The 15,283-nt window shown below is 40.7% G+C and overlaps 1 protein-coding gene across 6 annotated transcripts in view; it reads left to right on the forward strand.

The window, feature by feature from the left end:
• Positions 1-583: 583 nt before the first annotated feature.
• WWP1 (WW domain containing E3 ubiquitin protein ligase 1) overlaps positions 584-15,283 on the forward strand; it is a 122,775-nt gene continuing 108,075 nt past the window's right edge. For 2 of the 6 annotated variants that reach the window (XM_009455599.5, XM_054656861.2), the window contains exon 1: positions 609-888. The gene's annotated coding sequence lies outside the window, so the exon portion shown is untranslated. Of the gene's footprint in view, positions 889-15,283 lie in introns of all 6 variants that reach the window. The other 4 variants (XM_519843.8, XM_063817239.1, XM_009455598.5 and 1 more) reach the window with 4 other exon arrangements.

The raw sequence follows: 15,283 nt of genomic DNA on the forward strand, positions 1-15,283 counted from the left end.
TTGTCAGATTGTTGTGTGCGTTAATTGTGCGGACACGTGTACTCGGTCAATAAGTATCTGCTTTATCACCGGGCTGATGTGAGTGAGGACTAGGTGGTGGGGCTTCCACAGATGAACGTTTTGATTAATAAAAAATGGACTGAAAGTCTTCGGGTATGACCAATGGCTAAATGCAATTATTTACTCTTGCAATGTGTTCGAGGTCACCCAGCTAGGTCAAGGAGTATTTATGGACAGCCTACTTTTGCCCCCGGACTTTAAGAAGTCCCGCTCCGGGATCAGCCGCTGACCGGAAAGTCAAATTAGCAGTGCCCAGCGCGAGTTTAGAGCAGCCTCTTCCCAAATCTCAGCGGCGGCCCCGCCCCTTCCACAGGTTCAGGCCCCGCCCCTCCCTACTATTGGCTGTCCGTCCCCCTCCGCTAGACCGCTCGGAAGACCCGGAGGAGCGGAGTTTTCCTAAGGCAGCATCCGAGCGCCCTCGCTGCGCATGCTCGGGGGAGGCGGATTCCGGGTCCGGAGTTGGAGGCTTTGGGCGGCCGCGGCGTAGCGCGCGGTGCCGGGGCCGGCGGGGAGGCGCGCGCTTAGGGCGCGGCGCCGGCGACGCGGCCACGCGGCGCGCTCCCGAGGAAGGGAGGTGTGGGGTCGGCTGGGGGTGGCGCGTGGACGGGGTGGGGGTGGGGGGAGGGTCGGGTGTCGGCGAGCTCCGCGTGCGGGTTCCGAGTGGCTGCTGGCGGCCTGGGCTGCCGGGGCCGACGCCTGGGTGGCTGCTGCCGCCGCGCCTGCTGCGAGATGGCGATCTTGGGCGCGGAAGGGTGAGGGCGCCCGCCGCAGGAGGAGGTGCCGCTGCCGTGGCCGCCCGGCTGCCGGGAGCCGACAGCTTCGCGCCGGGTAAGGACGGCGCGGCGCGGGGCTGGGGGTGCGAATGGGCAGGGCGGGAGGGGGCACGGGCCCGGAGTCTTGGCCGCGGTGCTGGGCGCCCGGCGCCGTCCGCCCCCGGGCTGGACCCTCCTAGGACCCGTCGGGGGACGGTCCGCCCTACCTTGGCTACCTTCTCCAGCCCGGGAGTCGGGAGTTTTCTGGGGTGGGGTCACGGGTCTTGCCCGGAGTTCGCCCTGGCACAGGCCTGTGCCAGTGATCCTGGAGCGGAGCGAAGTGTTTCCGTGACTCTGCAGCCGCAGTTCTTAGGCTTCCTTAGCCTTCTCTTCGCCTTCCTCCACCTTTCCCTAACACCTCCCTGAAAACACAAATACATGGACTCATTGCCCGTTCCCTGACTTTCACCTCAATTTCAGCGTTGCAAACCAAGGACTCCAGCCTTGGAACGTCTTTTTCTGACATGTTTTTATCACTCCCCGTTCTTCACCGACTCTGCAGCTCCCCATCCCCCGCCCCCCCAGCGCAACCCCCACCTCCACCTTTTGTGACCTGGTAGGTTCCAGTGACCTTGCAGATTTTACCAGTCCTTATCTTGTCTGTGACTTACAGACTCTCCTTTCATCTTCGTGTTCTTTTTTAAAAAAAATTTAATTTTGTAGTTTGCTCCTTACCTTTACGACCTTTAAATGATCAGTCTTGTTCACAGTCCTTTCTTTGCTCTGCCGATTTGGAGTTTTCTCTGCTCTGGTAAATATATGAAACCTTCATTACCAAAGAAGAGTAGTGTCTGTTATAATTTTGACATTTTTACTCTTTCAGAATAAAATATTTTCCAGGGGCTTGATTTTGCCTTCTTTTTCTATTTGATAAGTTTAACACATTTTTTTCTGTGTGTGTGTAGGTTAATGTGGAACAAGATTTTGTGTTTCTGCTTTAAAATGTTACTGGTAATAGTAGTGGGAAAAAAAATCATGTCCAAAATTATCTTTGTTTTCCCCGTTTGGTGTTTTTACCTGAAATAGTTGGTTTACAGTTACCTGCATTTTTTTTTTAACAAGAGTTCATGTTTATGTGTAAATCCACTTTACCTGCCTCACCATATCTGTGTGTATTATACAAGCAAAATGCACCTTTTAAAGAAGAAAGTCATTCTTTTATTGTGTGACTTGTTTTTAGCCATCAAGTAGTAAATTAGCTGCGACTAGAAATGATCATTTTTCATAAATGGTTAGTATTTTAAAAAATGGAAAGTGTAGTGGCCAAGTATTGGGAGCTACTCAGATTGAGAATTGTAAAGTATGTGGAATAGTTCTTTGGGACATAGCTTATCAACATTTTCAGATAGTTCTTACCTTAAAATGTGAAACTGCTGGTAAGATCTACATCAGGGTTTTGAAAAGCAATAATTATGAGCTACCGGCATAATACAGGATGTCACAGATAAAGTTTCTGCCTTCAAAGAGATGGTAATCTTTGCTGTTTACCCCACGGTGGCTGAAATTTCCTTTACTTCCTTGTACAGTTGTTAAGCATTTACTGCATAATTGTGGGAGGTATTTTGGGAAATACAAAGATGAGCCGATTAGCAATTTCTGCCTTCACACTAATTAGGTAGATAGTGCTATACACAAATGCCCTATTTGTCTTTTAATATATACGTTTCATAAATGGTACCAAAATCCTCTCAGAAGTCAACTTCAAAGAGAGTAGAGCTCAGATCTTACTTGGCAAGGTAGGGATAAGAGGGTTAGTTTGTAGAGCTTCTGGCTTCTGAAATCGTGGTTTTGAAGGACGATTATGACTTTGGAGAGGCAGGAAAGGTAATCCGAGCAGAGAGGTATCTCTAAGAGAGCACAGAGTTCCTGTTTGGGGAAAGGCAGGTAATTATGTTTGGGTGGAACATAAACTTATTTGTACCAGGATAAAGGGTGATAAAACTTGAAGTAAAAATTTGGACCAGTTTATGGGTTGTTTTTAATGCCAGACTTATGACCTTGGATTTACCAGGTGGTGGGGCTTCCACAGATGATTTTGAATTGGGAGTGAAACAATTTGAACACTTTGTTTCAGAAGGATTAGTGGGATAGAGGTCTGTAGTGTGAACTGAGGTTGTTGTAGTCATGGATAGTGAGGATCTGAGCTGTGGTGCACGCGAATGGAAAGGAAGAAAGGAAGTCGAATAGCCAAAATTTGATGAGAGGGCAAATGAAAGTAAAAATAACTGATTCTGATCCAGGTTGGTTGGGAGAACAGTGGTACCATTTTGAGCAAGATCATGAAGCTTTACCCTCAGCATATGTGTGCTACATTACAACTTTTTGGAGATTACTAATTCTTGGTAAAATGCTGGCCTGGAAAATTTCCATATGCGCCTATGCTTTGTGGATATAATTTTAGGGGAGTCCATGGACCACCTGAAGGTCATCCATGACACTCATCTCAGAATTACTTGGAGCTTTTTTTATTTTCGAGGCAGGATTTCTTTCACTCCTGTCCCTCTGGCTGGAGTGCAGTGGCGCCTTCTGGGCTCATTGCAACGTCCGCCTCCCAGGCTCAAGAGATTCTCCTGCCTCAGTCTCCCGAATAGCTTGAACTACAGGCGCTTGCCACCACACCCGGCTAATTTTTGTATTTTTTTTGTAGAGATGGGGTCTCACTATTTTGCCCAGGCTCGTGTTGAACTCCTGAGCTCAAGTGATCAGCTTTCCTTGGCCTTCCTAAGTGCTGGGATTACAGCCTAAGCCACCCTGCCGGGCCTACTGGGAGCTTTTTAAAACAGTAGAACCTTCAGGTTCTTCTGTGTACTGATAAGAACTCTTACTGTAGAGATATGCTGTATATATACAGAAACACAATATTACATTTGTGTTGTGGTTTACAGTTTACAGAGAATTTTGACTAATGTTATTTGCTATTATATTACACAATAAACTATTCCTGGAGTTTAAATGCTTTGCCTGAAGCATTATTCAGCTGGTGGGTAAAGTGGAATCAGGAGATTGTTGACAATGATGGTGTTCTTTCATGTATGAAGATAATGCAGTGGCTTTACCATCAATTAAATATAGTTACTGCCTTTAAATGACCTTGTCAGTAAGACTAGATGATCCCACAAGATTCCTTCTAGTTTTTAACATTTTGTGATTCTCGAGTCCTAGACTTTCATCAGAGTATCTACTCTCCTTGTTTAATATGTGCATGAGAGCTGGTGAGTCTGAGGGATGAATTGGGTAGAGAAGAGCAGTTAGCAATATCAGATCATTCATTTGGATTGTTACTTTCTTTGTATGTCTCACTTTGGGCTGGGGAGTAGGGAGGAGAGAGGTGATGTAAGTGAAATAAGAAACTTTAAGAACTTTATTGGGAGGCTGAGGGAGGAGAATGGTGTGAACCCGGGAGGCGGAGCTTGTAGTGAGCCGAGATTGCGCCACTACACTCCAGCCTGGGCAACAGAGCGAGACTCCGTCTCAAAAAAAAAAAGAACTTTATCTTCTCTATTCATTTATACCTTCAGAATATTCTTTTCTTTCAGGAAGCCTTTATCAAATAAAAATGGAGACTTCACAATGTAAATGAAGATTCCTACTCAATTTTTTTTGGGTGGATTAAGTAGCTAGCTAGTATGGTTAAAGTGTAGTGCGATTGGTAAACAGTTGACTTTTCTGCACCTATAAGATTATCTCCCTGGTAATAGGTAATCATAGCATGTTATTACATGTTAATAAACTTTGATTTCATAATTATTAGAAAGATTGTTGTTTTTTACTCTTTGTATAAAAATATGATACAATTATAATGAGCATTGGAAAATCCAATAAATTGCCCTTTATAGTGGTATCCAAGGAACTAGTTACTAATACTTAATGGAGGAAAAATGATAAAAACATACACAGATGAATTTTATTGTTTTTGCTGGCATTAAGAATTGTACTATACCTTATGTTAGTATAGCATTTCACATTTGTAAATAATAACTATATTTATCATTTGGTTCTCATGACAACTGATAAGTTGGTGTGTTAGGAAGTAATAACTGCTTTATGTTTTATTTTATTTTATTTTATTTATTTATTTTTGAGACAGGGTCTTGCTTGTTGCCCAGGCTGGAGTTCAGTGGCACAGTCATGGCTAAACTGCAGCCTAGACCTCAGCCTCCCAAGTACTTGGGACTACAGGTGTATGTCATGACACCCAGCTAAATTTTTAAAATTTTTTATAGAGATGGGGTCTTGCTGTGTTTCCTCAGGCTGGCCTCGAACTCCTGGACTCGTGGCCCTCCCACCATGGCCTTCCAAAGTGCTGGAATTACAGGCGTGAGCCATCGCTTCCGGCCAATCATTGCTTTTTGGATGAATATGCTGAGGCTAAAAAAAAAGTTTAAAAAGTTGAATTTCCAAAGTATGTGGCTAGTTAGTGGCCACAATTAGAACTACAACTAAAACCCTTATTTTTGTTCCTATGTCAGTATTCTTTTCCCACCAGACTTCTTACTCTTCATGTACAATGGAACATTATTAGTTAAGAGCTGTGTGTGAAGGATTTGAATTTACCTGTTTGGAATGTGTTAAACTTTTGTACCGTGTAGAGGTAAACTTGTCAGTTTTTTCCTTTGTGTTAAAATGGTAATCTCACTGCAGTGGCTATTGGTAGGTGATATTTAAATCTGTAAGCATTGTACCACAGAATAGTTATTCTCCTGTCAAGGATAAAGCAAAAGTTGATTTCTTATCTGGAAAAGTACATTGGTGAAATGTAGATATTTATTTTTTTGAAAATTTTGAATTTAATTCTGTTGCTTTTACAGATGAAGTTTGTGTTTCCCTTTTATAAAAGCTTAGTCTTCAAAAATTTACATTTTTTGAGGATATAAATGAGGATCTAATTTCCAAAATATATATAGATTGGGTATCCCTAATTCAAAGTTTGAAATGCTCCAAAATGGGAAACTTTGAGCCACCTACATTACTCAACAGAAACATTCACTGGAGTATTTCAGATTTTGGATATTTGGATTAGGGATACTCAACCTGTATCATAATATTTTATTATTTTTGTATTAGATCATAAGCTCTACCATTGAAAAAAACCCAAAGATATTAAAAAGCCCTCCTTAGTGGACACTTCGATTCATACATTTAAACAACTTTTTTAGGGAATGTATAATGTAAAACCATATGTCAGATGGTTTTTAAGTTATAAGGAAGACTAGCATGGTTTTTAAGTTATAAGGAAGAGTAGCATTTGTTGATTTAGTCTTGACATTTCTTTTTTTTTTTTTTTTTTTGAGACGGAGTTTCCCTCTTGCTGCCCAGGCTGGAGTGCAATGGCGCAATCTTGGCTCACTGCAGCTTCCGCCTCCTGGGTTCAAGAGATTCTCCTGCCTCAGCCTCCCAAGTAGCTGGGATTGCAGGCATGCACCACCACACCTGGCTAATTTTGTATTTTTAGTAGAGACGGGGTTTCTCCATGTTGGTCAGGCTGGTCTTGAACTCCAGACCACAGGTGATCTGCCCGCCTCAGCCTCCCAAAGTATTGGGATTACAGGCATGAGCCACCACGCCTGGCCGTCTTGACATTTCTTAAACCTACAGTTCACTCACAGCACATACTGGTGTACCTACTATGTGCCAGACATATTTCTAGGTGCTGGGAGTACAGTGTTGAGATGACAGATATGAAGCCTTTCCTCTTGGAACCTGGAGTTTAGTGGAATCACTAACATTAACAAGGGCATAGAACTTTATCTTCTCAGGTTGTAATTTTGCAGAGTGTAATTAATTATACCTCTCCTTTTTCTGGGGTTTGAACAAATTATGCAGAACACACAAGGAACCAGGTGAGTGTTGTTTCAATTATGTACTGCTGTGTAGCAAACAGCCCTAAACCAAGTGACTTAAAACAACTATTTTCTTTGTTACAGTTTTGCTTTCCTGGGTTGGGCTCAGTTGGGCAGGTTTTGCTGGTGATCACTCTAATGGCTGCTTTTCTCTCCAAGTAGCCTTTCCAGCAGAGTTGCTGGCCTTACCTGGTAGCTGATGGCTTAGGGCTCACAAGAGTACAAAACAGAAGCAACCAGATCTTTTTTTTTGAGAGGGAGTCTCACTCTGTCACCCAGGCTGGCGTGCCTGGGTGGCTCAGTCTTGGCTCACTGCAACCTCCACCTCCCAGGTTCAAGCAATTCTCCTGCCTCAGCTTCCCGAGTAGCTGGGATTACAGGCGTGCACCACCATGCCCAGCTAATTTTTGTATTTTAGTAGAGATGGGGTTTCACCATGTTGGACAGGCTGGTCTGGAACTCCTGAGCTCAGGTGATCTGTCCGCCTCGGCCTCCCAGAGTGTTGGGATTACAGGCGTGAGCCACCGTGCCTGGTCTGCAACCAGATCTTCTTAAGGTTTAGACTTGTAAGGGATACAGTATCATTTCTGCCTTACTATACTGGTTAAAGCAAGTCACAAATCTAGCCCAGGTTCAAGGGTACAAATGTGTGAATCCATTTGGGGCCACCAATGTAACAGATTACCATAAATTTTATTTAAGTATAACATCAGCTTTACTATACCAAAACAGGACTTCCGGAAAACTGTTTTGGAAGCTGAAGCTTAGGCAGCTTACTACTTTCCGCAAATCTGGATTTTGAGTCTGAGCATGCCACAGGGAAAGCTGAGTCTAAAAAGTGCAAATGACAGCACATCTGGCTTACTATGCAAATGGGAATAGCTAGCACTCTCTTTGGTTAGAAAAGAAGAGAACATTTGTGGCCTCTGAGGTTTTTCCTAGTGTGCCATCATAATGGGGTAGGATTGACTTGCTTTCTACTTGAGGGCAGTGGGATCTAACAAAGTACAGGACCCAAGAGTCCATGCTGCTCGGAAGTAGTGATTTACCCGATCTCGTGAATTGGAACAGACAGCATCCCATGCAGAAAATGGGCCACAGATGGGCAGAGATCGATTCCCTCTGCCCTTGTGATTGGATTTGAGACCTAGGGGAGAAGGGTTTCTTGACTATCACTCTGGCCTTGACCAGAGTGAGCAACCTGTCCCCCACACGCTCCAAGCCCCAATGGCATTTTCTGTTTGCAGTGTCTTGAAAAAGCTTGGGATAAGCTACTCTTCCTTGGAGAGGTGTCATTATAGTGGAGAGAATTCTCTTTCCTTTTAGAGACTGGAATGGTAATCCTCTCTTATGGAAATACAATGAATAAGGTGCTGCTTCTCCTTTCCCAGAACAGGTAGATTCATTGATTGCTATCTGGGTTTTTCTCGCATTATCACTTAACCTTATCCACTATCGCTTTATTTTAGTCTTAGCAGTATTTTTTGTTTGTTTGTTTTTAGTTCAAGTTGGCTGCTAAGTAATGCCATGGTTAAAGGTGAAATGAAGAAAATGAGTGTTTAGTTTTTATTACATTATAGCTTCTGAGTGGAGTAGTGAATGCATTTCATTTTAAGAATTTAGGTTATTAGTGCATAGCTGCGAAGCATTTTTGAAGCATTTCATGTACACTAAAAAACGGGCCCCTGCATCCTAATGCAAATCTCTTTGCAAATTTCTGAAAATAGTACATTGGCTGTTGCGGGGAGGAGTTTGGTAATTGGATGTACTGAGAAACATGATTTATAGAAATAGGAAAGGCCAGGGCACAAAGAAGGGCACGGATAGAGTTACATGAAGGTGCTTCTTGATGGCTGTCCTCCCTACCCTAAATTATTTGGGTAGTTAAAAAATATCCTAGCATTAACAGAATGTAGGTATGATAGCCTTTTAGGAAACAAGGAAAACAAGTTCTTTTGATAGCTGTTCAGTATACTCATAAATCTGATTGACTGGGCTTCGTGGAAGCCGACTGTTGAGTCCTGACTTGAAATTAGGATACTGTGGTTACACATTAGCCCCAACTTGCCAAGATGTCCTACTTTTTGTCTGTGTTTAGTTAGACTGGGGAGGAGAATTAGTTAAATGAACCTGTTTTGTATAAAGTAGGATATTCTTTACCTTAGAAGTAAACAAACTAGATTGTTCTTCTCTTTTTAAGTTTTTAACGGTAGAGGCACTTTTGGCATACAGGTTAAGAGTCACAGTTTAAAGTCAGGCAGACCTGACTTCTGGTAGTATTGCTTAATGGCAGGATTGCCTCAGTTTCTTCTTTTGTAAAATGTAAAGAATACCATCCTTAATGGATTTTTGTAAGGATTAATTGAAATAATGTTTATAAAGCAGAAAGCATGGTGGCTAGAACATAAGCCCTTAAATCATGTTTATTGCTCGTAATTCAGTATTATGAAGTTGAAAATTCAAACAAGTATTCACTTTGCTGTGAGCTACTCATTTCTCAAAGACAGTTCTAGCTTTGTTTTGGCATGGGCAGAGCTCCTTATCAAATTTCCACCCCCAGCTTTTTTTTGAGACAGGGTCTCCGACAGCTCTGTCTCCCAGGCTAGAGAGCAATAGTGTGATCATGGTTCATAGCAGGCTTGACCTCGGGGGCTCAAGCAATCCTCCCACCTCAGCCCCACAAGTAGCTGGGCCTACAGTTACGCACTAACATGCTCAGCTAGTTTTTTTTTTTTTTTTTTAGTAGAGATGTTGCCCAGGCTGGTCTTGAATTCCTGGGCTCAAGTGATCCCCCCTACCTCGACCTCCCATAGTGCTGGGATTTATAGGCATGAGCCACCAGGCCTGGCCAAATAAACAAAAAAAAAGTTGCTAAAAGGGTAAGCACGAAATCTGGGATACTGACTTAACATGGCTGGCAATATATCAGCTAGTGATGGTTTTGCTGTGCAGCCTGGGAACAAGAAATCATTAACACCATCATTAGATGAAATATTGTATAGACCAGTGTTTGTCAAAGCGCAATCCTTATATAACAGTCGTCTGGGATGCTTATTAAACATGTTGATTCTTGAGTATCCTTTGAGATCTCTGATATGGTCCTTGAGAGTGGAGCTTAGGAATCTTCATTTTTTTGCAAATATCTCAAGAGATTTTATGCACATTAGTTTGAGAACTGTTGGTAGAAACTGAGTTGGTTATTTGGGGTCCTAGTGTGCTCTGTCAGAGTTCATTTTTCTAGCTAGCTAGCTAAAATATTCCTTTTTTTTTTTTTTTTTTGAGAAAAGGTCTTGTTCTGTCACCCAAGGCTAGAGTGCAGTGGCAAGATCATGGCTCACTGCAACCTTAACCAACCTCCTGGGCTCAAACGATCCTCCCACCTTAGCCTCCCTAGTAGTTGGGAGTACAGGTGTGTGCCGTGACACCTAGCTAATTTTTTATTTTTATTTATTTATTTATTTATTTATTTTAAGACAGAGTCTTACTGTCACCCAGGTTGGAGTGCAGTGGTGCTATCTCGGCTCACTGCAACCTCTTTCTCCCAGTTTCAAATGATTCTTGTGCCTCATCCTACCGAGTAGCTGGGATTACAGGTGCATGCCACCATGCCCAGCCAATTTTTGTATTTTTAGTAGAGACGGGATTTTACCATGTTGGCCAGGCTGGTCTCGAACTCCTGGCCTCAAGTGATTCACCCATCTTGGCCTCCCAAAGTTCTGGGATGGATTATAGCCATGAGCCACCGTGCCCTGCCTAATTTTTTATTTTTCTTAGAGATGGGGGTCTTACCTTATTTCCCAGGCTGGTCTTGAACTCCTGGACTCAAGTGATCCTCTCACCTTGCCCTCTCTCCCAAAGTGCTGGGATTAAAGTTATGAGCCACCATGCCCAGCCCTCAAGTATTCTTTAAGTACACATGTGTAATGTAAATACAAAGAGAGCTTAACATCTGAACCTTCCAGATGTCTAAAACAGCCTAAGATAATTGCCAAGGACTTGATCCAAACAAACTCTAGAAACTTGATACAGGGTGATTACAGTGAGGAGTAGGCAAGAGAAATGATACTGCAAAGAGATGTCCATTAGGCTTCCTTGTTCAAAACATTTCCTCCGTACTTCTTTCTACAAAAGCAGAAATTATTTTGAGTGAAGCTAATTCTTTTTTAAAAATGCCTACTAAAAGTTAAGCTAGAAGTTATGATTCATTATTAAATAGTCTGATTGCTTTTCACTTAGCTAAGGTAAGCCACTTAAAAATAGAGATTTTTGACTGAAATGTGTCAAATTTGGAATTTGGTCTTTTGACTAGAAAGTAGGTTGGTTGGGGGCATGATGTGTCTCTTATAGGGAAAAGCCTTTGCTTAGGGTAAGGGCGTTGACTTGGAAAGTCATGAGAAAAGGTTTGAATTTTAAATTAATGAAAGAAACAAAACAAATTCCAAGCTAATCTCTAACTTATTTAGGGCCACAGTGATGACACCTACGGGCTACCTCACTTAAACCCTCCTCAGTCCTGTGACCAGCAGATCCAAAATCTGATCCTGTCATCAGAAGAGTAGATCTTTTTTCCTGGAAAAACCTAAAAATATGGTTGAAATAAACATAGGTTGCTATGTTAGTAATTTTGTGGTCAAAAATATGCCAAACCCATGATTTATTTTTTCTCAATTTGAGTAGAAAGGATTAGTTTGCATTTCTTTTTGAGGAGCCTATTGTTTTTTTTTTCTTCTTCTGAGACGGAGTCTCACTCTGTTGCCCAGGCTGGAGTGCTGTGGTGCAGTCTCAGCTCGCTGCAACCTCCACCTCCTGGGTTCAAGCAATTCTCCTGCCTCAGCCTCCCAAGTAGCTGGGATTATAGGTACGTGACACCCGCTGGCTAATTTTTGTAGAGATGGGGGTTTCACCATGTTGGCCAGGCTGGTCTCGAACTCCTGACCTCAAGTGATCTGCCTGCCTTGGCCTTCCAGAGTGCTGGGATTACAGGCTTGAGCCAAGGCACCTGGCCATGAGAAGCCTATTGTATCTGTTTGTTTTCACTGTCTCTTTGAGCCCTTTCTTTCGAGGAAAAACAATAGCCATCTCTTTTTGTCTATGCCCTGTGAAATATTGTGTCGATGTTTACAAGTGAATACCGAACAGAACGTGTATATTATACTTGGGAATACCATTTTTCTAGGTTAAAAATTTTGGTAATTGTAACTTGTTTTAAAACTTTCTTTGTGATTTAATTTTTCCATTAACGTATTGGCTATTTAGAGCTCGGGCCTTAAATAAAGTAAGACAAACCTAGAATTGGGTGTTGGCACCCATGGGCCGAGTGCTACTGTTTAAGTTAACTTCAGATTAAGCCCTAGTTTTATCATATGTAAACTGAGAATAATATACCTAATTCATGGGTTTCTTGTGTGACTTAAACCTGGCACTTAGTTTTCAGTACATATTCACTAGGCTGGGTCTATAATACCTTCTCATTGATGTCAGATCTATTTCAGAATTTTCTTGAATTTTGGAAGGGTAATCCCATTCCATATGCTGTTAAATAAAACAGCAGTAAAGTCTAGGGCAGTGCCTGTAGTTTGTTTGGCAAATGCTTGTGTGTGGATAAGTAAGGTTAATAAATAGCCACACATCAGGTCAGATTTTGTTGTAAATGAACTTTCAGTTTTTTTTTTAGCTTTTTGCATTTTGGGTCTGTGGATAAAGGATTGTGTCCCTGTATTTTGGATTCTAATACTTTCTCCTCTAAGAATGAGGAATATCTGATGAAAGTTTATCCTTTACGGCATGCTTTAAAATGCTTAGGAAGAGTATTTGTAAATAGTGAATTAACATTGTGTATCTATTACATGAATAACTTGAAAATATCTTGAAATTTTGTATTTATAACAAAATGTGGCAGTACTGTATTCCTTTCAAGTTCTTAAATGTAATTTCTAATCCTTACTGCAGGTGTGTGAGGGGCTTTCTTTACCTACTTTTCTCTATATTGTTGTGGAAGTATGGAAGAAAAATATTGAGAGTTTTTGTGCCTTAGAGTAGTTGAGAGTGTGGTTAGAGTGGTGGTGATCAGGGTGGGATGGGGTTAGGAAATTAACTATTATTGGGCACCTTCTTATTCCTGATTCTAGAAAGAGTTCCACTTTCCCACAGTTAATATTAACACCTTTTTTTAAAAAAACCCTCACAATACTATATTAATTTGGTGTTATTATCCTCATTTAACAGACAGGAAAACTGAGACTGAGGTTAAATATGCACAAATAGAGTTGAAGTTTGCATGTAGGTCTGTCCGACTTGAAAACTGTTCTCTACATTACATTACCAAAATGTGCTCTTCTCAAACTTAAAATTGGCACTTTGGAATTGAAGAGTTAGGACATCTCCATGGCTGCTTAAATGCTGATAAATTAGAATTCTTAATGTATTAAGAAACAATCAGGAGATGTTTTGAGGTGAACATAACTTTGAGTAATGATATCCTGATGATGAGCGCAGTGTAGAAGAGTGCTAGTCTCATCAGCAGTTCTGGGTTTGGCCTGCCATTAAGAAGCTCTGTGTTTCTGAGTAATTCTCTTAATCACCTCTCATCCTCAGCTCAGCTCCATGACTCTGCTTTCTGCTGCTTCATAAATGCAGCAAGTATGTGTATTTCAAGAATGCCAAAATATTAAAAATTTTTGAATTTTAAGGAAAAAAGTCTGTTAAGCAAATATACTATTAAAATATCAGTTTGAATAAAGTGACCAATTACTTATGGAAATGTTTGTGTCATTTTGAAATAAGAGATTATACTGAAGTTTGATCTTCATAGAGTGAGAATGTCATGTTGTCCTGAATGCTTTCCCAGAATACATGGAAATTATGTATTAAACATGATCTCTAACAGCTTACCTACTCCATTGTTTATGTGCTTATACTTTTACACACTTATCTTTTTACGATTAATTGTTCTTTCTCTTTTAACCTTAAGGAAAGGTATTTTCAAAGGCTAGCTTAACAGCCCACAAAACCACCTGACGTAAGCTTTAGTTGATAAGAGAATAGTAACTTCAGATTGATACAGCAAACTTCTCATTTTAAGGCATGGGTTAGCTCAGCACTTCTTATTTTATATTTTGTTTCTGCAGTGCGTATGTAGTGAAAAGAGCATTAGCTTTGAGCCCAAGGAAATCTGGCTTCAAATTCAGACTTACTAGTTTCATGGCCCTGGGCAATTTACTTCAACCTAATTTTTCTTATCTGTTAATGGGACTAATAATGATGACTCTAATGGATAATTGATAATGTTAGAGATAATTTTTTTGTAAAGTGACTGACATATAATAGGAGCCCAGTAAATGTTTGCTGCTGTTGTTATATTTTGGAGTCAGAGGCCTGGTTCAGGTTCCGTGTTTAAGACTGGCTGTGTTTTCTGCATCACTCAGGTGCCCCACCTAAGTGTATGAAGTCTTGGGCTTTATCATCTTACCTTTCTGCCTAGCAAGTATATACACAGCTCTTTTTATATGTTAACTTATGTTGATTCTGTAAGTTTGGAACCCAAGTTTTAATGTTCTTAGAATCATATTTTCTTCAGAAACATGCAGTATAGGAGTGGGAAACCTGTTTTCTGATGTTCACTAGGGTAAGGGGAAAAACTATCAAATGCACGCATATATATATTTATATATTTTTTTTTTACTGTAAAATCTTTGGTATTTGGTATAATATGCAAACATAATATTGTATAACAAACTGAGAAATTACAGCAAATTAAAAGAAAAAAACTACCTCATTCTCAGTACTGTACTGATACCATTTAGGTTTATCTTTTGTTGACATAATAGAGTAACGGTGCCAAAGAAAGCCCTATGTTTTTGTCTGTCTTTTAAAGGTCCAAAGCTGCTTAGGTTAAAAATTGGAATAGTTGCTGCTAAGTTTGATGAATACATTGTCTTTTCTTTCTAATGTTTTCTAGTAAACATAGTAACTGATATCCTTTCCTGCAATGGAGGAAAGCTGTCAATTTCGTTTTGGGGAAGTTGGTATAATCTATTTTAATATTTTTTAAAGGTTCTTTTTATGGTGCAACATCACCACCTTGTGGCCTTCTAGAATATTGTTGCAAAGTTGTTTCCACAACTGTAAGCATAAATTAAATTGTTCTCTGATGTTGGCCAACGACTTCGTCTAGTTTGTAATGGATAGCTTTATACTGTAAATAGGGGTGGAGAACAGAAAATAAAATGATTTGTATACAAGGATTGCAACTTTATAAAAGTCTATTTGAGGAAAATAATTGTATAAATCATTCTGAGGTTGGTATAATTATGGATGGTTTCTGTGTATTTCATATTTTCATGAAATATGCACTATTTTCAGTGAAGTAATTCTAAGCTAAAAATTATCAATATGTTCTATGTTCCAATTCTCATTTAATAAGAAAACTGAGGCCGAGTGAGGTTTAGATGCCCCATCTCACTCAGCCATTTAATATAGAACTGTTTGTTGTCTAAAACAGTGTTTTCTAAACTGATGACTCTTGGAGGGATATTTTCTACATGAGTCTTTACACTTTTTTCTTTTTTTATA

The sequence above is a fragment of the Pan troglodytes genome, chromosome 7, assembly GCF_028858775.2.
Source record: "Pan troglodytes isolate AG18354 chromosome 7, NHGRI_mPanTro3-v2.0_pri, whole genome shotgun sequence".
NCBI classification, from domain to species: domain Eukaryota; kingdom Metazoa; phylum Chordata; class Mammalia; order Primates; family Hominidae; genus Pan; species Pan troglodytes.